This window comes from Macaca nemestrina, chromosome 8 (genome assembly GCF_043159975.1).
Source record: "Macaca nemestrina isolate mMacNem1 chromosome 8, mMacNem.hap1, whole genome shotgun sequence".
In the NCBI taxonomy this organism is placed as follows: Eukaryota; Metazoa; Chordata; class Mammalia; order Primates; family Cercopithecidae; genus Macaca; species Macaca nemestrina.
Window position 1 is genome coordinate 42,033,340 of NC_092132.1, and position 13,143 is coordinate 42,046,482.

At 39.0% G+C, this 13,143-nt stretch overlaps 1 non-coding gene across 1 annotated transcript; it reads right to left on the minus strand.

The window, feature by feature from the left end:
• Positions 1–12,397: 12,397 nt before the first annotated feature.
• On the minus strand, positions 12,398–12,504 carry LOC112425629 (U6 spliceosomal RNA). The gene has a single exon (XR_003016750.2). It is a non-coding gene; the product is annotated as a U6 spliceosomal RNA (small nuclear RNA).
• Positions 12,505–13,143: the final 639 nt, after the last annotated feature.

The window sequence follows — 13,143 nt, forward strand, 5'->3', positions numbered from 1 at the left end:
GACTGTATAGAGGAAACAGGAGAAAGGCAAAACAGGAATACTAGTTAGGAAGCTTTTACAAATGTCGAGTCATGAGCAGGTGGCAGCTTGGACCTGGTTGATGGAGTCTGAAGTGGTGAATTATAGCTTGGGGGAACTAGAGCAGGGTTCATGGAGGGGGAAACATTTAAGCTGGGCATTGAATGAAAATTCCAGAGGGAACCATGGAAAAAGGAAAGCACAGGTGACTTGCCTTGAACAGTGAGTTGTCAATTAACGTGATAATAAAAGGAAAAGGAGGAGAAAGCTGGAAGATTGGGACCAGGACATGAGAACGCGGAGCCTGACAACCTGTGTAGGCTTTATTGGGTAAAAGAGAAGTGAGAGTAATTAAAGAACAGAGAGACATGGCTACTGCTTAGGGGTGACAGAGGAAGACTGGTCAGATAAGAGGAACAAATTCAAAACAGAAAGTGTTAGTCAACCAGTAGATACTTCAGTAGGATGAAGATTGATGCCACTGATAAAGCAGATTCAAATTATAGAGGCTGATGACACATTGCAAGCAACTTAGGGGGTGGGGTGACTGTAAGTATTCATTTCACTATGGACTCTCCTGGATTTTGGCAGATGAAGGTAAAGAACTTTAGCTTGTAAATGTACTGCAATTCTATGAAGGAGTGTAGGTAGGAGAGGTTGGCAAAGGGAAAACCCTTGAAGATAAAGATACAGGATAAGGGGACGGGTGCAGTGGCTCACGCCTATAATCCCAGCACTTTGGGAGGCTGAGGCGGGCAGATCACAAGATCAGGAGATCGAGACCATCCTGGCCAACATGGTGAAACCCCGTCTCTACTAAAAATACAAAAATCAGCTGGGCGTGGTGGTGCATGCTTGTAATCCCAGCTGCTCTGGAGGTTGAGGCAGGAGAATAGCTTGAACCAGGGAGTCAGAGGTTGCAGTGAGCTGAGATCACGCCACTGTACACCAGTCTGGTGACAGAGCGAGACTCTGTCTCAAAAAAAAAAAAAACCAACTTGCTGGAGCTATGCACCAGAGAATGTAATCAAAGACAATGATGGGTACCATGCCTTGTGAAAAGAAGGCTATTACATTTCAATACGTGCTTTTGTAGTGTGACAATATTTAGAAAGTCATGTCTTATAAACACACTAAAAAAGGGAGATCAACTAAAAAGTATATTGGAGTTTATGAGTCATCAGAGTTACTATTTTCTTTTGAATGTGGACACTTAATATAAAATCCTCCAGATAAAGTATGTATTTTTACCATTTTTAAAACAAGGTCTCTTTGGCTATTGTAAAATAGCTTATACAAACAAAATCCTATGAGATGATTTAGTTACCTTTATGCTTGTTTTCCAAAGATGTGTTAGGTAACGTGCAGAAATTATGTGAAGTTTGGGGTTAAAGTCTTACATTTCATTCTAAAGGACTAAATAGGAGAAAAACTCTGGAAGTACCTGTAATGAATCCTGTTGATTGGCTGCACAGCATCCATGTCTCCTCTTCCTTCTTGGAGTAGTAGTCTGAAGTTCTTTTTTTTTTTTTTTTTTTTTTTTTGAGACAGGGTCTCGCTCTGTCACCCAGTTTGGAGTGCAGTGACATGATCACATGATCATAGCTCACTGCAGGCTCAAACTCCTGGATTCAAGGGATCTTCCCACCTCATAGCTGGGACTACAGACATGAGCTACCTCACCTGGCCCCTGAATTTCTTTTTGAAACCCACCCCCTCCCTCCATTCTCAGTTTTGTGATTTAGATGGGATCAACCTCACCTGCACCAGAGGTAGGCCCTAATAAACAGAGCAAATCTGAATGTGCCATCTCTATCCATAATGAGTGGTTTGGAATTGGCATAGTTACTTAAGCTGGTCTGATCAGAGTGACTCTTAAAGTCATTTTCACCCTGATTATATTGACATAAATTCTCTCTTTGCTGTTTCATGAATCCTCATTAGGGGTGACAGAGGAACCTCCTCATTCATGAAACAGCAAAGAGAATTTATGTCACTATACTCAAGGTGAAAGAACTTAGAGCTAATTTTTAGAGCTTCTCAAAGCCAATTTAGAATCATAGCTTAAACAGAGTGAGTTTGTCCAAAATGGAGTCAGCACCAAGGAAGTAACAATAAGAAATTGAAAGAAATGAACTAGGTACTTTGTTGTGTTACATGGGATTCTGCATCAACCCTTACACCTAGCAGCATGTACTTCTGGAGTTTTCAGTGGGTGATCCAGTAGATTTCCTGGGTTTTTTTGTTTGTTTGTTTTTGAGATGGAGTATCGCTCTGTCACCCAGGTAGGAGTGCAGTGGCGTGATGTTGGCTCACCCCAACCTCAGCCTCCCAGGTTCAAGCGATTCTCCTGTCTCAGCCTCCCAAGTAGCTGGGACTATAGGCGTGTGCCAGCACACCTTGCTAGTTATTATATTTTTAATAAAAACAGGGTTTCACCATGTTGGCCAGGCTGGTCTCGAACTCCTGACCTCAAGTGATCCGCCCACCTCGGCCTCCCAAAGTGCTAGGATTACAGGTGTGGGTCACCGTGCCTGGCCGACTTCCTGTATTTTTAAAGCTAGTCTCGGTTTGGTTTTTCTATCACTTGCTGCAACTGAAAACTTCCCGGATGGCACAGAATCTGTGATACCCTGAATTCTGTATGTCACTTCCTCATCAGCTGTTTTGTTCTAGGTGGACTCTTGTTTTTGTGGAAATTGAAGTCAACTTTATGAAAATTGAGCACTTTGGGACCATTGTGTGATCACGTAGTTTCTTTAAAATGTGTTCAGTTTTACAGGAAAACATCATTTGATATTTATATAAGTTAAAGAGATTATTCAACTCATGAAAAGTATAAAGGTAGAAGATTGATAGACTTAGAAAAATAAAATATGCTTATGGTGGAAGATCCAACTGTACAAAAGTTGAATGATTTATAAGTTCTCCCTGGTGAATTTTCTGAGATCTAATATTCCAGAATTGTGTTTAGTATTAAATTTCAATATTATATTGGACTTGTACCGCTGTAAAGGCTAGGAAATTATAAAACCTGTTCACATTGAACATGTCAAAAGGAAAAGCAGCAAGCTGTTTTTGTTAAGTGATTCACATTAATCTCTTTCCCATCTAAGTTCCAAGCCAATCCAGACATAGACAAGAGGTAGAGGGAGCATGGGATATTGCCTTTATTAATGATAAAGCTAAAATTAGAGAATGAGGCTTATATAGATGTAAAAGTAGGTTTCCTTATACCAAGCCCCAGAATCATATAGCCATCTAAACCGCAGACAACACTGAACTAAGACTATTTTATGACCTGCTCTTGTGAAAGTTACAGCAAGGAGAAGTGGGGCAGAATGCATTTTCTCTGTAAGCAGCTTATTTCCAAAGAGAGAGGAGGGAAAGAAAGTGCCACTCGTGCTCACTTCCCTATCCCAAACTTAACAATCAAATCGATTACATCTGTCAGTCTAGGTTCAACCAGGAGACAGAACACACCGTAATTTAAATATGCTAAGTTTAAAGAATTATTATGCTGTGGTAGAACAATATAAATATGTTTAGAAAATCTAAACTATTCTAGGGCTGAGGCTGAGTAGCCAAAGAAGGACAAAGTTGGAAGAGAATCCCCCTCTGGTGTTCAGACTTTATTGGAGAAGTTGTGGCTGCAGACCACTGGATGATGTGGAAGTTTGCTGGAGTGCCTCGGGCCAGAGGTGGTTTAGAATTGTCTGATAAACAGGAAACGGTTCTCTGGGACACGGGCAAGCCAAGGCTAGTGAGCAGATTGCAGAAAGAGTTAGGACATTTCTGCAGGTGTGAAACTGGGGCAGAACTTATACACATTGGAAGGACCTCAGAAGCCAACCTTTAGGAGAAAGGAAAGCTGAGATTGATGGGTGGGTATACAGAGAGAGTCAGGGCACTGCTACAGGTACCTGGCCAGGAGCATGTGGGGTGCATCTCAAGAGGGCTGCAGCAAGGTGGTCACCAAGCTTCCTAGGCTGGGACTGCAAGGTAGACTGTATATTCTGTGTGCAACCGGAGCAAAACACCACCAGATGCATACACCACTGACCTTGCAGTGGGAGCAAAAAAGAAAAAAAAATGAGCACGCTGACACTAGGATGAGAAATTCCTTTCCTCCTGCAGTGCCCCTCCAATGTCCTCTACTTATTCTCATTGTAAAGGAGAAATGCTTATTGTTCAATCTGTTGTCACAGAGTAAATACTGAAGGATGAATTTGGAGCTGAGAAGTGACAAATTGACAAGGGGGCCCTTTGGACTGCTCAGCTTCCATATGCACCTTTCTACACATATTTGAACTCCTGCACAACAACAGAGCAACTAACTATATTTTGGCCTAGCAAGATAGTATCCTTCTGATAAGTGAAGCTCTTACTGTTCCCTAGAATAAGACGCAAAGTCTCAACAGTCATTGGATTCATTGCTGCATATATTAATTACTCCTCAATTCAGTCATCATCCTACCTAATTTTCTGTTAAGACTGAATTGTAAAGTTGACCTTCAGCAACCCGTATAATAAAAAATAGGGAGAATGGGAAAGTAGAAAATAAAAATAAACACATGCATACAAACAAAGAGAATATATGCAGAGCTACAGTTCTTGCTTCTGTGATTGGTCACAAAGTTATGGTTGATATCTATAGCTTCCACCTCCAACTACCTCTATATTTCCCTTTCCCACAGTCAGAATCAGCTGCTGTGGGTTCTTTGCCTAGTAGAGGGCTTCAAGCCTTCCTTTTTGAAAGGTCTGAATCCTCAATCATCCTGCCCTTTTCTGATTCTTGTGATTTTCCATTTAACCTTTACAGTTGGACATGGAAGTATTAAGAGGCATCTTAGAACATCTCCTGGGGTCCAGAAAGTCCTCCTTGCTTCCATTTGCAGAAGCAAACCAATTTACCTTGGAAATTGAGATCAATCACTGCAGTCAATAAATTAACCCCCTCTTTTTCATCTGTTGGTTAAGTGTTATATGAAGTGCAAAATGACCAGGTGGCAGTCTGATAAGCAGAATTCTAAAATGAATGCCATAACTTTTCCTCTCTTGTACACACCCTGTGTAATCTCCCCTTGAGGATGGTTGAGACCTATAAACATAATTGGATAGCACCTCCATGATTATGCTATATGGCAAAGGGTTCCTAATCAGTTGACTGTAATCCAAAGGGAGATTATCCTGTGTAGGTATGATCTAATCAGGCAACTTGTTTAAAAGCAGAAGAGTTATCCTGCTGGTCTAGAAGAAAAACAGCCTGTTGTGAAAGTAGGGACCATAGGGACCTGAGGATGACCTCTAGGAGCTGAGAGCAGTCCTCAGCTAACAGTAAAAAAAACGAGAACTTTAATCACAACTGCAAGGAACTGGATTGTGCTAGCAACCACATGAGCTAGGAATAGGATCCTAAGTCTCAGATGAGATCACAGCCCCAGCCAATGCTTTAATTTCAGCCTGGTAACACTGAGCAGAGGATTCAGCTAACCTGTATCCAGACCCTTGACCCACAGAAACCATGAGATAAATAAATTTGTGTTGTTTCAAGTTACTAAATTTGTAGTAATTTGTTATGCAGCCAATAGGAAACTGATAACCTGTCTCATCCTACAACTCAGTGGAACCACTATTTTGTTCCCCTGGTGGGTACTAAGCTTTCCAAACCAGCAAACTCAAGAGTTGCCGGGACAGGAAGCAAAAAGTCTGTAAGCCGGTTATTAGGTGTAATAATGAGATAAGTCTGTGATAGTTTATTTTAGATGTCAACATGACTAGGCTAGGGGTTACTCAGCTAGCTGTTAAGGCATTATTTCTAGCTATATCTATGAGTGTGTTTCCAGAAGAGATCGGCATTTAAATCAGTGGACTGAGGAAGGAAGATCTGCCCTTAGTGAGGGTGGGTGCAGTCCGATCAGCTGAGGGCCACATTCAAACAAAAAGGCAGGGAGGAAAGGTGAATGTGATCTTTATTCTGGAGAAGGGATACCTTTCTTTGACTGCCCTTGGACATCAGAACTCCAGATTCTCCAGCTTTCGGACTTGGACTTACACCAGCACACCTCCTGCCCCGAGCTCCCAGGGTTCGGCCTCAAACTGAAAATTACACCATGGGCCTCCCTGGTTCTCCAGTTTGCAAATGGCTTGTTGTGAGACTTCTCAGCCTCCGTAATTGGGTGAGCCAGTTCCCCTAATAAATTTCCTCTCATTTATTAAGAGATTTATAAGTATATAGGCATACCTTTGAGATCTCTGAGATATTTTTATAGTTCAGTTCCAGACCACTGCAACCAAGTGAATATCACAATGAGTCATGTGAATTTTTTGATTTCCCAGTGTATATAAAAATTATGTTGATATTATACTGTAGCCTATTAAGTGTAAATAGCATTATGTCTAGAAATACCTTGTACATAGCTTAATTTTAAAATACTTTATTGCTAAAAAAATTCTGACAATCATCTCAGCCTTCAGTGAGTTGTAATCTTTTTGCTGGTGGAGGATCTTGCCTCATGATGGCTGCTGATTGATCAGGTTGGTGGTTGCTGAGGTTGGGGTGGCTGTGGCAATTTCTTAAAATAAGATAATGGAGTTTACCACATTGATTGACTCTTGCTTTAATGGGAGATTTCTCTGTAGCTTGTGGTGGTGTTTGATAGCATTTTACTCACAGTAGAACTTAGTTTGAAATTGTAGTTGATTTTTTCCATCCCTGCTGCTGCTTTATCAAGTAAGTTTATGTAATATACCAAATCCTTTGTTGTCATTTCACAATATTGACAGCATCTTCACCAGGAGTAGATTCCATCTCAAGGAACCACTTTTCTGAAATGTTAATTTTTATGGGTACATAGTAGATATATATTTATGGGGTACATGAGACATTTTGATTCAGGCGGCATACGCCATGTAATAATCGCATTAGGGTAAATGGGGCATCCGTCACCTCAAGCATGTATCGTTTCTTTGCGTCACGAACATTCCAATTATACTCTTTTAGTTATTTTTAAATGTACTATAAATTATTCTTAATTGTAGCAACCCTGTTGTGCTATCAAATACTAGATTTTATTCATTCTTTCTATTTTTTGTGCCCATTAACTATCCCCACTCTCCCCCGACTCCCCACTACCCATCCCAGCCTCTGGTAGCTAACATTCTACTGCCTATCTCCATGAGTTCGATTGTTTAATTTTCAGCTGCTACAAATGAGTGACAACATGTGAAGTTTGTCTCTCTGTGCTTGGCTTATTTCACTTAACGTAATGTGCTCCAGTTCTATCGATGTGTTGCACATGACAGGATCCTTTGTGTATAAGTACCACATTTTCTTTATCTATTTGTCTGTTGTTGGACAGGTAGGTTGATTCCAAATCTTTGCTGTTATGAATTGTGCTGCAATAAATATGGGAGTGCAGATATCTCTTCAATATACCGATTTCCTTTCTTTTGGTTATATGTCTGGCAGTGGGATTGCTGGATCATATGATAGTTCTTAGTTCTTTTCAGAAACCACCAAACCATTCTCCATAGTGACTCTAATAATTTACATTTCCACCAACAGTGTATGACGGTTCCCTTTTCTCTACATCCTCACCAGCATTCATTAATTGCCTGTCTTTTGGATAAAAGCCATTTTAACTGGGGTGAGGTGATATCGCATTGTAGTTTTGATTTGCATTTCTCTGATGATTAGTAATATTGAGCACATTTTCATATGCCTGTTAACCATTTGTATGTCTTCTTTCAAGAAATGTCTATTCAAATCTTTTGCTCATTTTTAAATTGAATTATTAGATTTTTTTATATAAAGTTGTTTGAGCTTCTTATATGTTCTGGTTGTTAATCCCTTGTCAGATGGATAATTTGCAAATATTTTCTCCCATTCTGTGGGTTGTCTCTTCAGTTTGTCGATTGTATCCTTTGCTCTGCAGAAGCTTTTTAACTTGATGTGATACCACTTGTCCATTTTTGCTGTGGTTGCCTGTGCTTTTAGGTTATTACACAAGAAATAACTTTGGGAGGCCAAGGCAGATGGATCACCTGAGGTCAGGAGTTTGAGACAAGCCTGGCCAACATGGTGAAACCAGGTCTCTACTAAAAATACAAAAATTAGCCAGGTGTGGTGGCTCACACTGGTAATCCCAGCTACTGGAAAGGCTGAGGTAGGAAAATCCCTTGAACCCAGCAGGCAGAGTTGTGTTCTTTAGAGTGGCAACTTTTGACGTTTCTCAAATCTATTCTCTCTTTTATTCCTATGGTCATCACTAAAGCCCATACCATTCCAGTAAACTTGTTTTATTGTAGATAATATATCTAACATAAATTTGCCATTTTAGCCACTTTAAAGTGCACCATTCATTGGAATTTAGTGTATTTACAGTGTTATACAACCATCATCACTCTGTAGTTTCAGAATATTTATATTATTCCAAAAGGAAACCATATACCTATTAAGCAATCATTCTCCATTATTCCCTCCTCTAACCCCTAGCAATCACTAATCTGCTTTCTGTCTCTATGGATTTGCCTTTTCTGGGCATTTCATATAAATAGAATCATACCACATGTTGCCTTCTGTGTCTGTCTGCGTAATATTTTTGAGGTTCATCCATGTTATAAGAATGTATTGACACTTAATTCCTTTTTATGACTGAATAATATTACATTGTATTCATACACCACATTTTGGCTATCAATTTTTTTTCAGTTGATGGACATTTGGATTGTGTTGACGTTTTGGCTATCGTGAAGAGCGCTGCTATGACCATTCATGTTCAAGATTATGTTTGTACCACTGTTTTCAGTTCTTCTGGGTACAATGGCTATACCATTTTGTATTCCCACTAGCAATGTATCAGAACTTCATTTTCTCCATATCATTGCCAACACTTATTTTCCATTTTTTAATTATAACTATCCTGGTCGATGTAAAGTGGTATCTCAATATAGTTTTAACTTGCACTATCCTAATGACTAATGATGTTAAGCATGTTTTCATGTGTCTGTGGGCTCTTCATATATCTTCTTTGGGGAAATGCCTATTCATTTCTTTTGCAAATCTTTTGACTAAGTACTTTTTCTTTTTGTTGTCTTAACAGCCTCTTAAGCTGGCCTTCCTCTACTCTTCGTACCTCTAACTTTTGTTTTTTAACTCAGCTGTTGGAATGAGTTTTTCTTATATAATGTTCTTCTACACCAAACTGTCAATAGCTCTCCACAGCTCTACAGATAACTCTGGCATTCATGGCCTCCACAGTATTTTCTCAGCCTCCTTTACCAGCTTTGACTCTTTTTTTTTTTTGCCCTGATGTACATTTATTTTTCTTTTATATATATATAAATATATATAATATATAAATATAAATAAATATATAAATGTATATTTATTTATACATTTATTTTAATGTACATTCTTTTATATATAAAAATATATAAAAAATATATATTTATATCTTTATAGTATAAATATATATAATATATATTATAAATATATATAGAAGAAAAATATATATATAATTACACTTCAAGTTCTGGGGTACATGTGCAGAACATGCAGGTTTGTTACATAGTTATACACATGCCATGGTGGTTTGCTGCACCCATCAATCTGCCACCTATATTAGGTATTTCTCCTAATATTATTCCTCCCCTAGCTCCCCCACCTACCGACAGGCCCTGCTGTGTGATGTTTCCCTATGTCCATGTGTTTTCATTGTTCAACTCCCACTTATGAGTGAGAACATGCAGTGCTTGGTTTTCTGTTCTCGTGATAGTTTGCTTAGAATGATGGTTTCCAGCTTCATCCATCTCCCTGCAAAGGACATGGACTCATCCTTTTTTATGGCTGCATAGTATTCCATGGTGTATATGTGCCACATTTTCTTTATCCAATCTATCATTGATGGGCATTTGGGATGGTTCCAAGTATTTGCTATTGTGAATAGTGCCACAATAAACATGTGTTCATGTGTCTTTATAGCAGCATGATTTATAATCCTTTGGGTATATGCCCAGTAATATAGCTGAGTCAAATGGTATTTCTAGTTCTAGATCCTTGATGAATCACCACACTGTCTTCCACAATGGTTGAACTAATTTACACTCCCATTTACAGTGTAAAAGCGTTCCTATTTCTCCACATCCTTTCCAACATCTGTTGTTTCCTTTTTTTTTTTTTTTGAGACAGTGTCTCCCTCTGCCACCAGGCTGGAGTGCAGTGGCGTGATCTCAGCTCACTGCAACCTCCTCCTCCCAGGTTCAAGTGATTCCCCTGCCTCAGCCTCCAAAGTGACTGGGACCACAGGCACGCACCAGAACACCTGGCTAATTTTTTGTATTTTAGTAGAGATGGGGTTTCACCATGTTGGCCAGGATGGTCTCGATCTCCTGACCTCATGATCCCCCTGCCTCGGCCTCCCAAAGTGCTGAGATTACAGGCATGAGTCACTGTGCCCAGCCTGTTTCCTGACTTTTTAATGATCGCCATTCTAACCGGGGTGAGTTGGTATCTCATTGTGATTTTGATTTGCGTTTCTCTAATGACCAGTGATGATGAGCATTTTTTCATATGTCTGTTGGCTGCATAAATATCTTTTTCTGAGAAGCGTCTGTTCATATCCTTTGCCCATTTTTTGATAGGTTTTTTTTTGTTTTGTTTTGTTTTGTTTTTTTGTTTTTTTTTAAATTTGTTTAAGTTCTTTGTAGATTCTGGACATTCGCCCTTTGGTCAGAGGGATAGATTGCAAAAATTTTCTCCCATTCTGTTGGTTGCCTGTTCACTCTGATGATAGTTCCTTTTGCTGTGAAGAAGTTCTTTAGTTTAATTAGATCCCACTTGCCAATTTTGGTTTTTGTTGCCATTGCTTTTGGTGTTTTAGACATGAAGTCTTTGCCTATGCCTATGTCCTGAATGGTATTGCCCAGGTTTTCTTCTAGGATTTTTATGGTCCTAAGTCTCTGTTTAAGTCTTTGATCCATCTTGAGTTGATTTTTGTATAAGGTGTAAGGAAGGGGTCCAGTTTCAGTTTTCTGCGTATAGCTAGCCAGTTTTCCCAACACCAATGATTAAATAGGTAATCCTTTCCCCATTTGCTTGTTTGTGTCAGGTTTGTCAAAAATAAGATGGTTGGAGATGTGTGGTGGTATTTCTGAGGCCTCTGTTCTGTTCCATTGGTCTGTATATCTGTTTTGGTACCAGTACCATGCTGTTTTGGTTACTATAGCCTTGTGTTATAGTTTGAAGTCAGGTAGCATGATGCCTCCAGCTTTGTTCTTCTTGCCTAGGATTGTCTTGGCTATGCGGGCTCTTTTTTGGTTCCATATGAAGTTTAAAGTAGTTTTTTCCAATTCTATGAAGAAAGTCAGTGGTAGCTTAATGTGGATCTCATTGAATCTATAAATTACTTTGGGCACTATGGCCATTTTCACGATGTTGATTCTTCCTATCCATAAGCATGGAATGATTTTCCACTGGTTTGTGTCCTCTCTTATTTCCTGGAGCAGTGATTTGTAGTTCTCCTTGAAGAGGTCCTTCACATCCCTTGTAAGTTGTATTCCTATATATTTTATTCTCTTAGTAGCAGTTGTGAATGGGAGTTCACTCCTGATTTGGCTTTCTGTTTGTTAGTTATTGGTGTATAGGAATGCTTGTGATTTTTGCACATTGATTTTGTATCCTGAGACTTTACTGAAGTTGCTTATCAGCCTAAGGGAACTTTTGGCTGAGACGATGGAGTTTTCTAAATATACAATCATGTCATGTGCAGAGACAATTTGACTTCCTCTCTTCCTATTTGAATACCCTTTATTTCTTTCTCTTGCCTGATTGCCCTGACCAGAACTTCCAATGCCATGTTGAATAGGAGTGGTGAGAGAGGGCATCCTTGTCTTGTGCCAGTTTTCAAAGGGAATGCTTCCCGTTTTTGCCCATTCAATATGATATTAGCTGTGGGTTTGTCAAAAATAGCTCTTATTTTGAGATACATTCCATCATCACCCAAATTACTGAGAGTTTTTAGCATGAAGGGGTGTTGAATTTTGTTGAAGGCCTTTTCGGCATCTGTTGAGATAATCGTGGTTTTTATCATTGGTTTTGTTTATGTGATGGATTACATTTATTGATTTGCATATAGGGATGAAGCCAACCTGATCGTAGTGGATAAGCTTTTTAATGTGCTGCTAGATTTGGTTTGCCAGTATTTTATTGAGGATTTTTGCATTGATGTTCATCAGAGATATTGGCCTGAAATTTTCTTTTTTTGTTATGTTTCTGCCAGGTTTTGGTATCAGGATGATGCTGGCCTCATGCAATGAGTTAGGGAAGTTTCCCTCTTTGTCTATTGTTTGGAATAGTTTCAGAAGGAATGGTACCAGCAAAAATATGGAACGCTTCATGAATTAGCATATCATCCTTGCACAGGGGCCATGCTAATCTTCTATGTATCATTCCAATTTTAGTATATGTGCTGCCGAAATGAGCACACAACCTTTGTCTCTTACTGTTTCTACACACATTACTTAAGCTCAACCCACCTAAAAACATAATTTCTGTTTTATTAATACCCCAGTGTTTTCACTAATGTTCTTGCCTCTACCAAAACTATTCTTAACAACTTTCCCCACTTGTCAAAATTTTTACCCATCTTGGTTAACATTTCCCTATCTGCAATATTATTTCATCTAGAAATAATATCTCCTTCTACTTCCCATTTCTAGATTATTCTGAAGCAAACTCAAGATGTCACATCACTTTACCTTAAATATTTCAGTATCTCTAAAAGATAAAAGTACTATTTAAAAAGAACCACAATACTATTACCAGGCATAAATAATAATTATTTAATATCATCAACTATGTCATTCAAGTTTCCCACAGTCTGGATTTTGCTGATTATATCCCTGTGGTGTCAATGAACATGCTCTTCTATCCCCTATATTTCCCACAAATTAATGGTTAGAACTAGAGGCTAAATCAAATCCTGGCTTGCTTGTGTCTTGGATAACTACTTCCTAAGTGCTGTTATATACTTTCATTAGAGGGACATAGCTGGTCTATCTCTTTTGAGAATGTTATCAGTCACTGATGTTCATTACTAGGTCCCTTCATGAGGGGTTGAAAAA